This window comes from Notechis scutatus, chromosome 1 (genome assembly GCF_049901735.1).
Source record: "Notechis scutatus isolate UNSWTSFEM ecotype Mainland chromosome 1, rNotScu1.2, whole genome shotgun sequence".
In the NCBI taxonomy this organism is placed as follows: domain Eukaryota; kingdom Metazoa; phylum Chordata; class Lepidosauria; order Squamata; family Elapidae; genus Notechis; species Notechis scutatus.
The window spans coordinates 135,177,753-135,190,803 of NC_142009.1; positions in this window are offsets into that span (position 1 = coordinate 135,177,753).

Genomic DNA, 13,051 nt, shown 5'->3' on the forward strand with positions numbered 1-13,051 from the left:
GTCACTCCACACAAGCAAAGTACCAGCAAAGAAGGGGAAAAAAACCTCCAGAGAAGTTCCTGAGACAGGAAGTCTAGTCCTGCCAAGAATGTAATAAGGGTTACAGAGAGGCAGTTTCTGTAAGCAACACCAGAATGTTTCCTTCCTGCCTTCCTTACAGGATTAGGCCAGTAATTTCTTCTAACAACCGGTTCTCCGAACTGCTTAGAATGTTAACAACCGTTTCTAGTGAATAGGTGCGAACTGGTAGAATCCCATCCCTGAAGGTATATATCGATCCCTCTTTAAGTGAGGATTGCACAGGTTAATATTTGTGTTGTTCTCTCATGTATTGCAATTCTGTTTTCCCACATTGAAAGATTCCACCCTTACTGATCCCAAATTCTTTTCAGGTTAGGTATTTCTCATCATACTCTATCGATGTTTAACTTTAGCTACATAAATACAATAGGATATTCAGCTACCTAGGCACATACCATAAATACCTGTTTTCTTAGGAAGTATTCGTTAGTGGGGCTTATAAAACAGAGCTGCTATAATGTTTTAGCAATTACATTCAAAAATTGTATTTTAAAAAGTGTTTCAGATGTGACTGAGTATCATCAAAAGCTGATTTTTATTATGCATTTAATCTAGGCCTTGGGTAGGATTCATCTTTTTGTGTTGAAAGCATCCTTGTGAAGAAAGCAGGGGTGGGATGCTACCAGTTCTGCCCAGTTCTAAAGAACCAGTAGCTCTGAAGAGCAGCAGACATTGAACCAGTTCTGTGTTTGCTGCTGTTTGGCCCACCCACCTGCCCGGGCTCTTACCTGTCCTTTATTTCCTACTTTTTCAACCTCAGCTGCTTTGCGTGGCACAGCTTGTCAATTGTCCGGGTGGCACAGCTTAAGGTTTTTTTTTTACACCAGCGCACATGCGCGCGAAGTGTAATTACTGAACCGGTAGTAACACCAGTGGAATCCCACCCCTGGAAGAAAGTATTTTGGATATGTCTTCTATTAGGAAATTATTTATACAATGTAAAGAATCATTAGATTCTAAAATTTTCTAGAAAAAGAGGTAACTCCTATCCTGCATTTTACACAACCATCGTATTTTCTGGGAGAGCTATACACGAAAAGGGGGCATTTTCCCCCTTCCCTTCTATAATTTAATTCTTCACACACACAAATATCCCCAACCTCACCCTCACTTCACATCTTGGCCCTCTCTTATATTTCTCCCACCCCAAGTACTATCTAAATAAATAGTTAGCATTTTTCAAGGAAGAGGACTTCCCCATGGAAACTCTGCTCCTAGCTGAAGCAGCTGTGCTCCTCTGATCCCAAGATATTGGCTGTGTTTGTGAGTGGAGCCAATTTATTTCTGGCTCAACTTCAGGTATTTAAAATGATGGTACTGTAAACATAGTGGTAGGAGTTTTTGAGTTGTCCTTTCCCCCAGTTACAAGAGTTCTTCCTTCGCTTACTTATTTCCAATTCCTGATCCATCAAGGGGAAAGGGAAATTGATAGGTTTTTAGTAACCCCTGTTAGGAACCAATCAGATTGTGCATGTATACCACTGGACAAATGCACACAACTTGAAGTAAGGACATGGCTGAGGAGATGCATGCATTTCCCCCTCATTTCTCTTTTGTATGGAATGAGGAGGAGGGAGTTTGTTGTTGAACCTTGTGGCATCTCAGAAGAAGGCATTGATTTTTTGTTCCTTGACTATGCTGTTTGGAAGACAGTCATGGATTGTCTTCAAACTACCTCTGAGAGAGGAAATAGTGACCTCTGAAAGTGACCAGTGTTTACTAATTTGCTGGCCACTCATGGCCCAGTGGCTTATATAAACAAACAAGGAAATGGCAAAGTCAAGATTAGTTCTCCCTGCTTCAGGCAAAACTTTCTATGAGACTGTTCTTGTGAATCCGTGTAAAAAGAAATTTTTTTCATAGATACTTTAAAATAACCTTCCCTTTTCTTTCATCCTTCTGAAACTGCCATTCTTGCCATCTCAAAACAATGGTTGAAAGTAAAAAAAAGTAAATAGCCTCCCAGGACAGCAGGCATCTGGAGTATTTTTAGTTCATGGTAGAGAAATCTTCATCAGCCCAGAGTTCTCTCTTAGGGCACAAATGACCAGGCTCATATTATCCTACTTTGTATATGTTGTGTGAAGACCTAGTTCTCTAGAGAAGTCTCTAATCATGATAAAGGTGGAAGGGGAGAGAAGAAGAGGACAACTAGCAACAAAATGGATGGACTCACTTGCATGGCAATGAGTGCATTGATGATAGACCACAGAAGGAACAGATCAATCAATCAATCTAAAATGAAAGAAACCATCTTCCTATTCCTACCACATATAAACAATTTGTGTTCAACAGGGATCTTGCTGAAGGACCGATGTGTGCTACATTTTAAAGGCTGGAGCTTAAAGTCCCTTCCTTGCCATAAATAATGTCAAGGGAAATCAAGTACAACTTCCTGATAAACCAGTAAATGTTGTGTAAAAGGCAGGCACTTGCTTGTTTGCTCCAAATATGAAGCTGTCAAATGACATGGATGTTTGTTCTTGCAGACTTGCTTCCAGTGATTGATACAGGTCGTGGCTTTGTTGGAGAAAGCCCTGGGTTAGTCAATCACAGGAAAATGCTCTTTACAGTTGCCTCTTTGAAATCAGCGTGTGAGGTCAGTAAGGAAAAAGTGACTCGCAGCACACTTAGCCTGCAATTATTTCTGCACCTCTCTTTTAGAGCAGCTCCATTTAAAAGGAAAGAAGTCTGTTGAGATAGAAACATAAATGCACACAGCATGCTCAAGAACACATACAGCTAGAATATCAAGCAAAATATTACAGCTTAGCTTTTCTGCCTGTAAATCTGGGAGAAAGGTTCTAACATAGCTTTCTCTTCCAGATGAAGACTTTTTTTTTTGATCAAGGGGATCATAATTCCAAATTTCTCTCCAAATGGCTTATATCCTGTTGAATTTCTTAAAAAAAAGCACTTGATGTTTAGTCACATCCAATCCTGGATAGAAGAACCACATGTTTGTTAAACATTGCAAGGTATAAGCTTGAAAAGCTCTGAAGAGCTCAATGTCTCAGTCATCCAGATCATGGTTGTCCCCAAAGTGCTTTTTCAAAAGGCAACTGGACATTCTTGATTTAGGACGATATTTCACTTCTCATCCACTCAGAACTGAAGAAGCTTCTTGGATGAGAAGCAAAATGTCTTCAAGGAAAAACCAAGAAAGTCCAGTTGCCTTTTGAAAAGGGCAAGTTTGGGAGTTTGAAGGGCTTCTTTGCTTTGATGACATTTCAAAGAAGTATCCTTTGAAGCTTTGTGAAGCAGCACAGCCTCTCGGCTTCTGAGACTGCTTCTGGGACTACTCCAGAAGTTGCAGGAGATGGAGGAGACCCCCCCTCCCAGGGTGAAACAAAACAAATGGAGGAGCCAAACTTTGCCATTGCTGTAACTCAACAAGGCAAATAGCATCAGATAACTGGCAAAGCAAAGCACAGTCCCCTAACCCAGATGGAAGAGGAGCTGTAATGCTTATACAGAATGTAAATGAATCACGTCTCACGAATGAAGGCAAATATTATGTCTACCTTTAATTGCAAGACTGAGAATCCTGAAAAATGACGACACGCGATGGGGGAGAAGGGCAAAAGCCAGTTAAAGAGAGGTTGGCCATAGGAACAAATCATGTTATAGAACTGAGAGGGAAAAAATGCTGTGTCATTTTCAAGAATGAAATAGACGGGAAACTATTTTGTCCATTCTACAGATCCCAAAAGTTTCTCAAAATTATAAAGGAGGCAGTTCCTTGTGACTTTTTCTGTCCCAGCCAGTGATGACAGAGTTTCTCATAGGACCTATTTGCCCTCCCTTCCTTGAATTCCCTTGCAATTTCCAAGAATCACTGCAGGGAAGATCAAATGCACAAAATACTTTCCCTTTGAAATGGTGTAATGAAAACACAATGTGCTGAATGGATTTTGTTTAGATCCCCTTAGGACATTCACCAGCTTCTCTTTGTGCCAAGGTTGAGAACTGCAGCTTTCGGCATCGTTCCTCATGCCAGCTGAGCTGTAACATCTGGGGGATCCCACATTTCCCACCTGGCCTTATGAACTGATGTTCCTTGGACTTCCAGGGGCAGCAGTGGTGAACTGAAGAGGGCCCTGTGACAACCTTGGCACAAAGAGAAGCTGGTAAATGGATCAATGTAGAGTTGTAATTGCAGGAATATTCTTATCTTGGATGGCAAACCTCAGATAAGGAATGTTTACAAGCAATTACAACTCAGACAAACAAAGTCATTAATGTAAAGGAGGATTAGAGAGAGGAAGTAAACATATGTTAGACTTTAACTAGAGATAATTAATTGTTTAATATGCTAAACAGTAACGAAAGTTAAGCAGAAACCAAAGTTAACCAATGTTAGAGGATTACTAAAAATGTGTATAAATGCAAGACTAGACTCCAATAAAGTTCATCATGATTCATTTGATCATGATCAAACACCTCGACTGCCTCATCATTACAACAGATCAACTCCTCAGAACTTCTCTCCAGATTAAAAAAAAAAGGACAAGGATCACCCACATTTGCTCTATACAGAATCTTCCAGTGAAGAGATGGTAAACTCAGCAGTCTCCAGAGGGTTTGAGAGTTTTGGAAGCCAGGAGGAAAATCATCTTGCCTAAGCTGTAGTTTGGCACTTTCCAATTGGGCATTAAGTTTACCCGTTTCCTCTCTTAACTACTTTGGAAAGCTGCTCATGACTGATTTTCTATATGATAAAAACTTCCGAAGGGCAAGTTTCATTATACCAGGAGAATCTCCTTTTGCCCTGGGTGAAAGAACTTTTATGCAAGTGTAAGGACTGAAAAGAAAAACTTTGCAAGAAAGAGTAAAAGAGGACAAGAATGTTGATTTTGGAAAGTTAAGGGACACTAGATGGACTTGAAAGAATATTTCCTGTGGGGCTTTTAACATTTTATAAAATAATATATGAAGATTTTGAAATTAACTGTAAGAAAGTGGGAAAGTTCTGTGGATGGGAGAATAAACAAATAAGAGGGGACTTTGAAGGTTGACTAGAGGGAACCTAGGATTACAATTAAAGGAGAAATGACTCATTAATACAATGGAACAATACAGTACTATTTGACTATAGAAGAAATTAAGGTTGTTTGAGAACTATGTACTCAGAAATTACAAGATTATCTGATACTATAAGATGATATCAAAGAAAAGAAATTTTATAGCATAAAACAGAGATGGATGATGATTTGAATATGGATTTGGATTTTTTTTTTTAAATGCTACTTTATAAAAGTGATTTGGAAAAAAATGCTGTGGATTTGAAAATCGATTTTAAAATGCTACAGTGTAAGAGTGATGTGGAAAAATGTACTACAATGGATTTACAAATGAAACAAACAACTAAAGGAGTCATAAAAATAATAAACCAGAAGAGTGACTTGGAAAGCTTTCTTATCTTAAATTTACAAAAGGAACATGTTAAATTAATGAAGTTGTTCCCGAGGGGAGATAAAGAGAAAATACTTTTTTTAAAAAGCTTGTGGGATATTATTTAATAGGATTAAAATTCAAGAAAAGTAAACAGAAGAGATTCAAAGTGGACTTAATTGGTTAGAGTTAATATATATAGTGTAGGTTCTGATGACTATTAATGGAATTTCTTTGTCACCAGGACTGAACTATGAAGGTGTAAAGATCTGTTTATAAATGGGGAAAGAGTACTTTTGCTTTATTTCTTAGGGAAAGTGATACACTGGAATACAAAATGCATAGATTATATTAAGATTAAAACATACATACTACTATTTCTGGTAACTCTTAATAGACTTTTGCTGGTTAGGATATATATTCTCTTTGCAGTTCAATTGTTCTTCCCTTTTTATATTTTCCTTACTTGTATTGGTCTTTTATCTTTGTATTTGTAAACTCCAATAAAATAATTACAAAAAGAAAAAGAGGTAATTGTCCTGGGTGCAATGAGCACAGGGGAAAAGAAGCAAAAAGCCATTACTGCTTCAATGGCAACAATAAGTGCTTCTGAGGTTGAAAACCAATTTTGTACTTTGAATCACACCTTTCCCATCTCCCCATTGTGCCTTCCCCCTCCCTATTTGAGCTGACCCTTTGAAAAATCAAATCTCCTTACTTCAAGTCAATGCCTGCTCCTTCAGCATTATCTCTTCTCCCCCTTTTGTTTGTTTTTTCTTTCTTTTGTGTGTGTGTGTGGCTATAATTTTCGAAGCCTGTCTTTTTTTTTTTCTTAGCAGAAAACTCAGCATTTAAGGCATGCTGATTCCTGGAGTCTCAACGGTGTATTGAGGTCACCACAATATGCCACAGAGCCCTTTGACCACATTTCAATTGTTCATTAGTGAACCATTTGGGGGCTGCAATTCTATGACTACCCACCCACGTGGGAATAAGCCCCACTGAACCAAACAGAACAGCACTGTTAACATGTATTCTGTGCCTTAGGCGAATTCAAAAGACTTTGCATGTATCACCTGACTATATTATTATTCTTGTGTTGCAGCTGAGACAGAGGACAGCACAGGCCTGGGTTTATACATTGCCATTTTTCAGCTGAAATAAAATGTGAAGGGTAGCTTCTCAGCTCATCAATTTTACAACCTTACGTTTATTTAATCTTCACTCCTTTTCCTGTTGAAACTGTAAATAGAGGGAAAGACAGTTCAGCAAAAGATTGCCAGCCCTTCTTTTAAGCCTTCATTTGGGAGAAGCTATGGCAGCTAACTGTAAGTAGATGGCAGCCCCTCCAACCCATTGCCTTCCAGAAACGTTGGAACTACAATGTCCAGAATTCCCAGCTGATGGAATCAATCACTGCAACTTTTATGCTGATTGAGAATTCTAGTTCTGACCAATTTATTGTGCACCAGTTCTGAGAAAGATGCTTTTACAAGATGACTCTATATATAGACTCTCTGGTGCATAAGTTCTCAATGTACATACAAACAACAAAGTGATAAGTCATAGATCACAAATCATAAGACACAATCATAAATCATAATATACAAAAAACAAGTAATAAATCATAAGAGTCCAATAAAAGAAGGTACAGTAGTAGGGAAAGATGAGAAGATGAGAAGGATAATAGCAACACAGCCCTACTACATTTAATAAGAAAAATTACCTAAAAGAAAGGCACCCAATCTGAAGTAACCCCCGGATTTCCAAAATGTGCCCTTTAGAAACATCTAAAAGTGTTAATTCAAATTAGAACTTGTAATATGACAGAAAAGGACAATAATTCAATAAAGACTGAAGAATAATCATATAAACTATAGTTGATTTTTTAAAATTAAAGTCAATTATAGTTCATATGATAATTCTTCAGTCTTTGATTTTCATATGAAAAAGTGTGAAATAAAAAGTAATTGTCTTTTTGGAGTGTGGCCCTCAAATTCAGAGTAAAACCTTTAGCCCAGAAAATATTGAGTGCAACATTAGCTGCATAAGTGCATTAATGCACATCCTTTTGAACTTTACCAGGTCTAAATTTGCCCAGCCTTCTGAATTGCTTTCAGTTTATAGAAGCTTCCAGCCCTATGAACTTCTATGAACCTACTTCTGGATATTGTCCAATTGTCTCCTGGAAGAAGTTCTGCATGATTGAGAGGAAGAATGAAATGTTCCATAGTTGTCCAGACAGTTCTACTCCTAAATCAGTGAGTTTTGCAGATGCCTATGCTGTTGTCACTGTTGTCATCAGCACTTTCCATGCCCAAAATATGACAGCCTCTGTTTGGCGATCTTGGCTTCAAGTGATATTTTTGGTGAGGTGGTTCCAAAGCTTGTTATGCTCAACACAATCGAACACTTTTGTGTAGTCAGTGAAGCAAATGTAGAGGTCTTTTTCCTCCATCCAACGTAGATTGGCAATATGATCATGAGTTCCTCTTCCTTTCTGAAACCCTGCTTGTACATCAGGCAATTTCCTGTTGGCAGTTGGATTCAAATGTTGCTGTATTATCTTCAAGAGAATTTTACTCACGTATCATATCAAAGCTATGGTTCAGTGCCTGGAACAGTCTTTCATATAAACTTTCTTTGGTATTGGGTGATATATCTCACATTTGGTAGGTATGGGATCATATTCAAATCAGCAACAGAAGTTTCTATTGGCATTATTTCTGGGAGAAAAGGCATCCTAAAGGACCAAACCATTTCATAAATATGGGCATTTCCTACAGAGGTGGTATTCAGCAGGTTCTGACCAGTTCTGGAGAACCGGTAGTGGAAATTTTGAGTAGTTTGGAGAACAGGCAAATACCACCTCTGATAGGCCCTGCCCCCATTTATTCTCTATCTCCTGAGTCCCAGCTGATCGTCTGGGTCTTCTTTTGTTATCCTGCACAGGAGAATGGAGCTGGAAAGCTGGTCAGTGGGGTGGGGAGGGAATGGGGATTTTACAGTATCCTTCCCCTGCCACACCCACCAAGCCAGACCCACCAAGCCACACCCACAGAACTGGTAGTACATTTCCTAGGTAAATATCATCCAGTGGGTCTCTCCAACTTGACTATGCAATGGGAGAAAAAAAAATAACATCCTGTTCCAGGTCTCCTTTGGCTCCTTTGACATTCCCTGGTTTTATATAGAACTAGGGTTTCCAAAAGAGTGACGGTTAGAAAATCTGCAATTCTATCGCTGCCTTTAAAAATAATCAGGCTGAATAACTGAATTCTTTCTAAAGTTCTCTGCCGCCCCAGAGGAAAAAAGCACAGGTCCATCAAGAGGTTTCAGAACTGCCGATAGGAAGGAAGCAATTGGAGGGAAGTAGTTGTTTATGGGATTCCCAGATGTAAAGTTCAGTTGGTATTAGAATAAAATGTCTTGCTTAAGTAAAATTTGATCAATGTCCGGCTTTAAAACAGAGTGGACTACATCTGTAGGGATGGAAGCAGAATTTAATATTTTCTTAAGAGGAAGAAGGTGGGCCAGAGATCGGTTTTTGTTTTCAATCCTTTCCAGAGTTTAGGAAGAGAAAATTTGCTTTCTTTTTGTTATCATTGATGATACCTTCTTGAAGGCTTACATTACTGCTATTAAGTTTCTTACCTCAAAATAATTGGACATCTTCTGTTAATGTCCACTAGATGTGGTATGAAGGGTTTTAAAGGACTGCAGGAAAAACAAGAGAATTGGAGACTCCATTCAGCCTTTAGGGCTTAGATTTGCCACTTCGCTTTAAATAATTATTTCAAGGCTGCTTGGGTGGGTAATGTTTTTCAAACAATAGTTTGGAAACAATAATACAGTGGAACCTTGGGTCGCAACCATAATCCATTCCAGGGCTATGGCCACAATCCGATTTAGTCATGACCAGAAGCCTGACTGACTGCTCATGCGCGGATAAAAATTTGTGTGGACTACACATATGTGGAAGGGGAAATCAGCATGGAAAGGGAATCTGCCATGGCCGGGTTTGTTCACCACCTGATTTTTGAATCATGACCCGATTCAAAAATCAGGTGGATTTGTTAGTCGGAACCCGATTTGGTCATGAACAGAAGCGTTTGCGACCTGAGGTTCCACTGTATACTCTTTTTGAGCAGGGGTGTCAAACTGGAGGCCTGCAAGCCGGATGTGTTATGTGCAGGCCACGCCCACCCCAGCTCCGTGAAGGGAAAAAAACATTGTGAAACATCATGTGATGGCAATGTGACACCGTGAGTTTGACACCCATGTTTTAGAGGAGCTCTCATTAGAAAGACTAGGTGTTTCGTCTGAATTCAGTTTTTCACTCTTCTCATCATTAATTGCCCACCTATAATGAGGATTTTCTAAAATAGAGAATGTCTGAAAAGAGAAAGCTCTCAAACGAAACACTGCTAGAGTGTAATGTCTTCCAATTCCCTGATGTAGATCAACAAGTGTCAGCACTGTGAGGTACTCAAGAAGGACACCCAGAAATACTAGCTCTAATTTTATTGTAAGGTTATATTAACAAAACCTTGCAAGCCTGAAAGTACCTCTCCTCCCTCACCTTTACAGTCCAAACTAGGGAACAGTGAAGACAATTGACCAGTGGAACGACTTCCCTTCAGGTGTTGTGGGTGCTTCATCACTGGAGGTTTTTAAGAAGAGACTGGACAAGTCACGTGTCTGGAATGGTATAGGATCTCCTGCTTGACCAGGAGGCTGGACTAGAAGACCTCCCAGATCCCTTTCAGGTCTATTCTGATTTTGACCCTTGTAAGACTTTTGCCATGCTCCCATTCCTTTTTTTTTTTAAATCTCTGATCATTGTCTAGTCTGCAGTTCTTCCTTCTGACTCCCAAGGTCAGTCCCACCTAAATTACATTGTAAGTCTTATCCCTGTCTTATCTATCTATCCATCTCTCTTCCTCTTTCTTTCTCTCACCTCTATATACCCATATATACATATACATAACCCCACATCCTCTTAAAATGTGGGCTTCGTTTTTAAAATAATTCTATGGAACTTGAAATGTTTTCCTTCCTCTTTGCATCATTTGCCGCTTGGCTCTAAAAATACCCTTCCTTTATTTTAAACAATAGAGGTACAATAGATTAAAACGACCCTCTTCTCTTAACAAATGTAACCCAGCTACTAACTCAGTCCAGTTTCCATACTGTGATTCTGGCAGCCCCCTAACGCATGTAACAAAAGGGTCATTTTAGGAATACAGAAATCCCGCCAACATTCTCTAAACAGTACCTGCTATTCCACCATCCCTTATCAATCCCTTACATTAGGCACCTATTGGCAAGGCTTCAGGATCTCACTCGCTCTTTCTCCACTGACCAGTCAAGTAGACCTGGCTTGTCCACTGCAGGCAATTGGTGCTTAGGTAGTGTCTTTTCCTTGTCTGACCCTTTGTCCATGGGATCTACAGGGAGAGATGATTGCTGTTTCAGCTGCTCTCTTTCCCTGGCAATTTACTAAGTATGCAAAATGAGTCATTTGAGTTTAGGTGATCCCATACTGTGACTGATTGAGCGGAGCTAATTTAACCCAGTGCATGGCGGATTTGTGCTCTTTTCAATTTAGCATCCTAACCAATTAATTACTAGCCTCCCATTCATCCAGTGAAGGTGGTCCTGGGACCAGAGTGGCAATGTAGTACTTAAGATGTAGAACAGGATATTACTGGCCTGAAGAAATTTGATAGAGGAAATAAGCATGGGGGCTTATTATTTTACATCATTAACTAAGAACAGGGGAGATTAGTCTTTTTATTTTGAAGCAACAAAAAATAGAAAATCATGTTCTTTCCCCCATCCTTTTCCTAGAGGCAATGGCTTTTCTAAAAGGCTGCCCTGATCTAAAGCAAGGAAATGCAAGGCACCTCCATCTCCTATGTCATCTGAGTGGTTCATTTATTTCCAAGAAGAAATAAAGTATTAATGTCCGGTTATAATCAGGAGTACTTTAGAATATTAGCATTACACCATACTAGGTATATCCAGCCAAGATCCTGTTCCTCAGGTTTTTTTTTTTTTAAAGGCTGGAGCAGCTGGAAATGTGACATCAAGTAAAATCCAAGTCAAGAGTCAAGATGTCACTTTGTCACACTGGCCTTTTCTGTAATAAGAGAACCATGTGGTTCACATTCTAGCATAAAATTATTTTCTATGGAAATTGAATGAATGAATGAATGAATGAATGAATGCCTCCTTTTTTGCTAATATTATGTGCCAGCTTTCATCCCGCCCTGATCTCTAGTTGCTATTGGTTCAACTAGATGAATCCTCACAATCTTTAAATTTACAACATTGTATTTGAATTTCCTCATCTAATTTTACTTTATTGTTATGCCTATTCCTGTCTAAAATGCTTACAGTAGAAGCATTACAAACAGAATCACATGTTTGTGCTTAGTTATTACTCCCATGTGAACACTGAAATTTGTCCAAGAGTATTTGATCTCAAGTCACTCTGATTATGAAGGATAGTCAAAGAGTTTCATAGGGTTATTCAGCTATTTTGATATTAAACAGGTCTTTGTTTTGGTTATGCTAGTGCTGTCGACATGTTTGAATTGCAGTAATTATTGGATTCGAAGCAAAATCAATGTCATTAAGTGGAATTTGATGAGCTGTTTAATTTTTTATTTTATTTTAATTATGACTGCATTAAATATTTGCCAACTTTTGCAAATTTTACTTGTAGGTGTTTTTTGAAACCTGTAGGTCTAAAAATTTTTTTGCCAGATCAAAAGAAAGGGCTCTATTATATAGTTCAGATTCCTACTGAAGCCAATTAGATACTTTTAGGAAGTGTACTAGTAGGGTATGAAAGAAAAATACCCTGCAATTCATGTTCCCTAGAAAATATTGTAAGATTATATTTGTTGTGACAATGGTATATAGCCATCATGACTAGGACCTTTTGGTAAGGCATTATCATTCATAAATTTTCCTAGTTTTTTCGTGTTTTTTTAATGAGTTCTTTTAGGCCATCACTGCATCTTATGATAGAACATTCCATAGTTTAGTTGGACATGGATATCATTGGGTATGAAGCAAAATCAATATGATAAAGTAGTGTTTGACGAGCTCTCTAATTTTTCATTTAAATTATAAATGGATTAACCATCTGCCTATTGTAAAAACCATCTATTGTGAATTATATTGTGCAAAGGAGAACCTAAATTACATTGTTTAAAGAAGAGCCTCCTCTGGGGAGACTTGAAATATTCTATAGCTTGGTTAGATGATTCTGAGTCCAAAGATCAATCAATCAATCCAATCAAATTCATAAGATTATGAGAAATGAACACAAATACTTTTTAATATCCACATTCTTCACACCATGGGAATAATAAAAAAGCAATCATTGCATTTGAAAGAAAGCCCACATCTAACATTTCCCCCGAATTAATGATATATTTCAATTGCAAACTATCCAAAGTTATATTTTTTATTAATGAAACTTTGGAGCAAGTATGAGGTTGTTCTATTTGAAACTGACTTGAAATTTTCCAGGTTTTTTCGTTCATTCCTGTGGATTTTC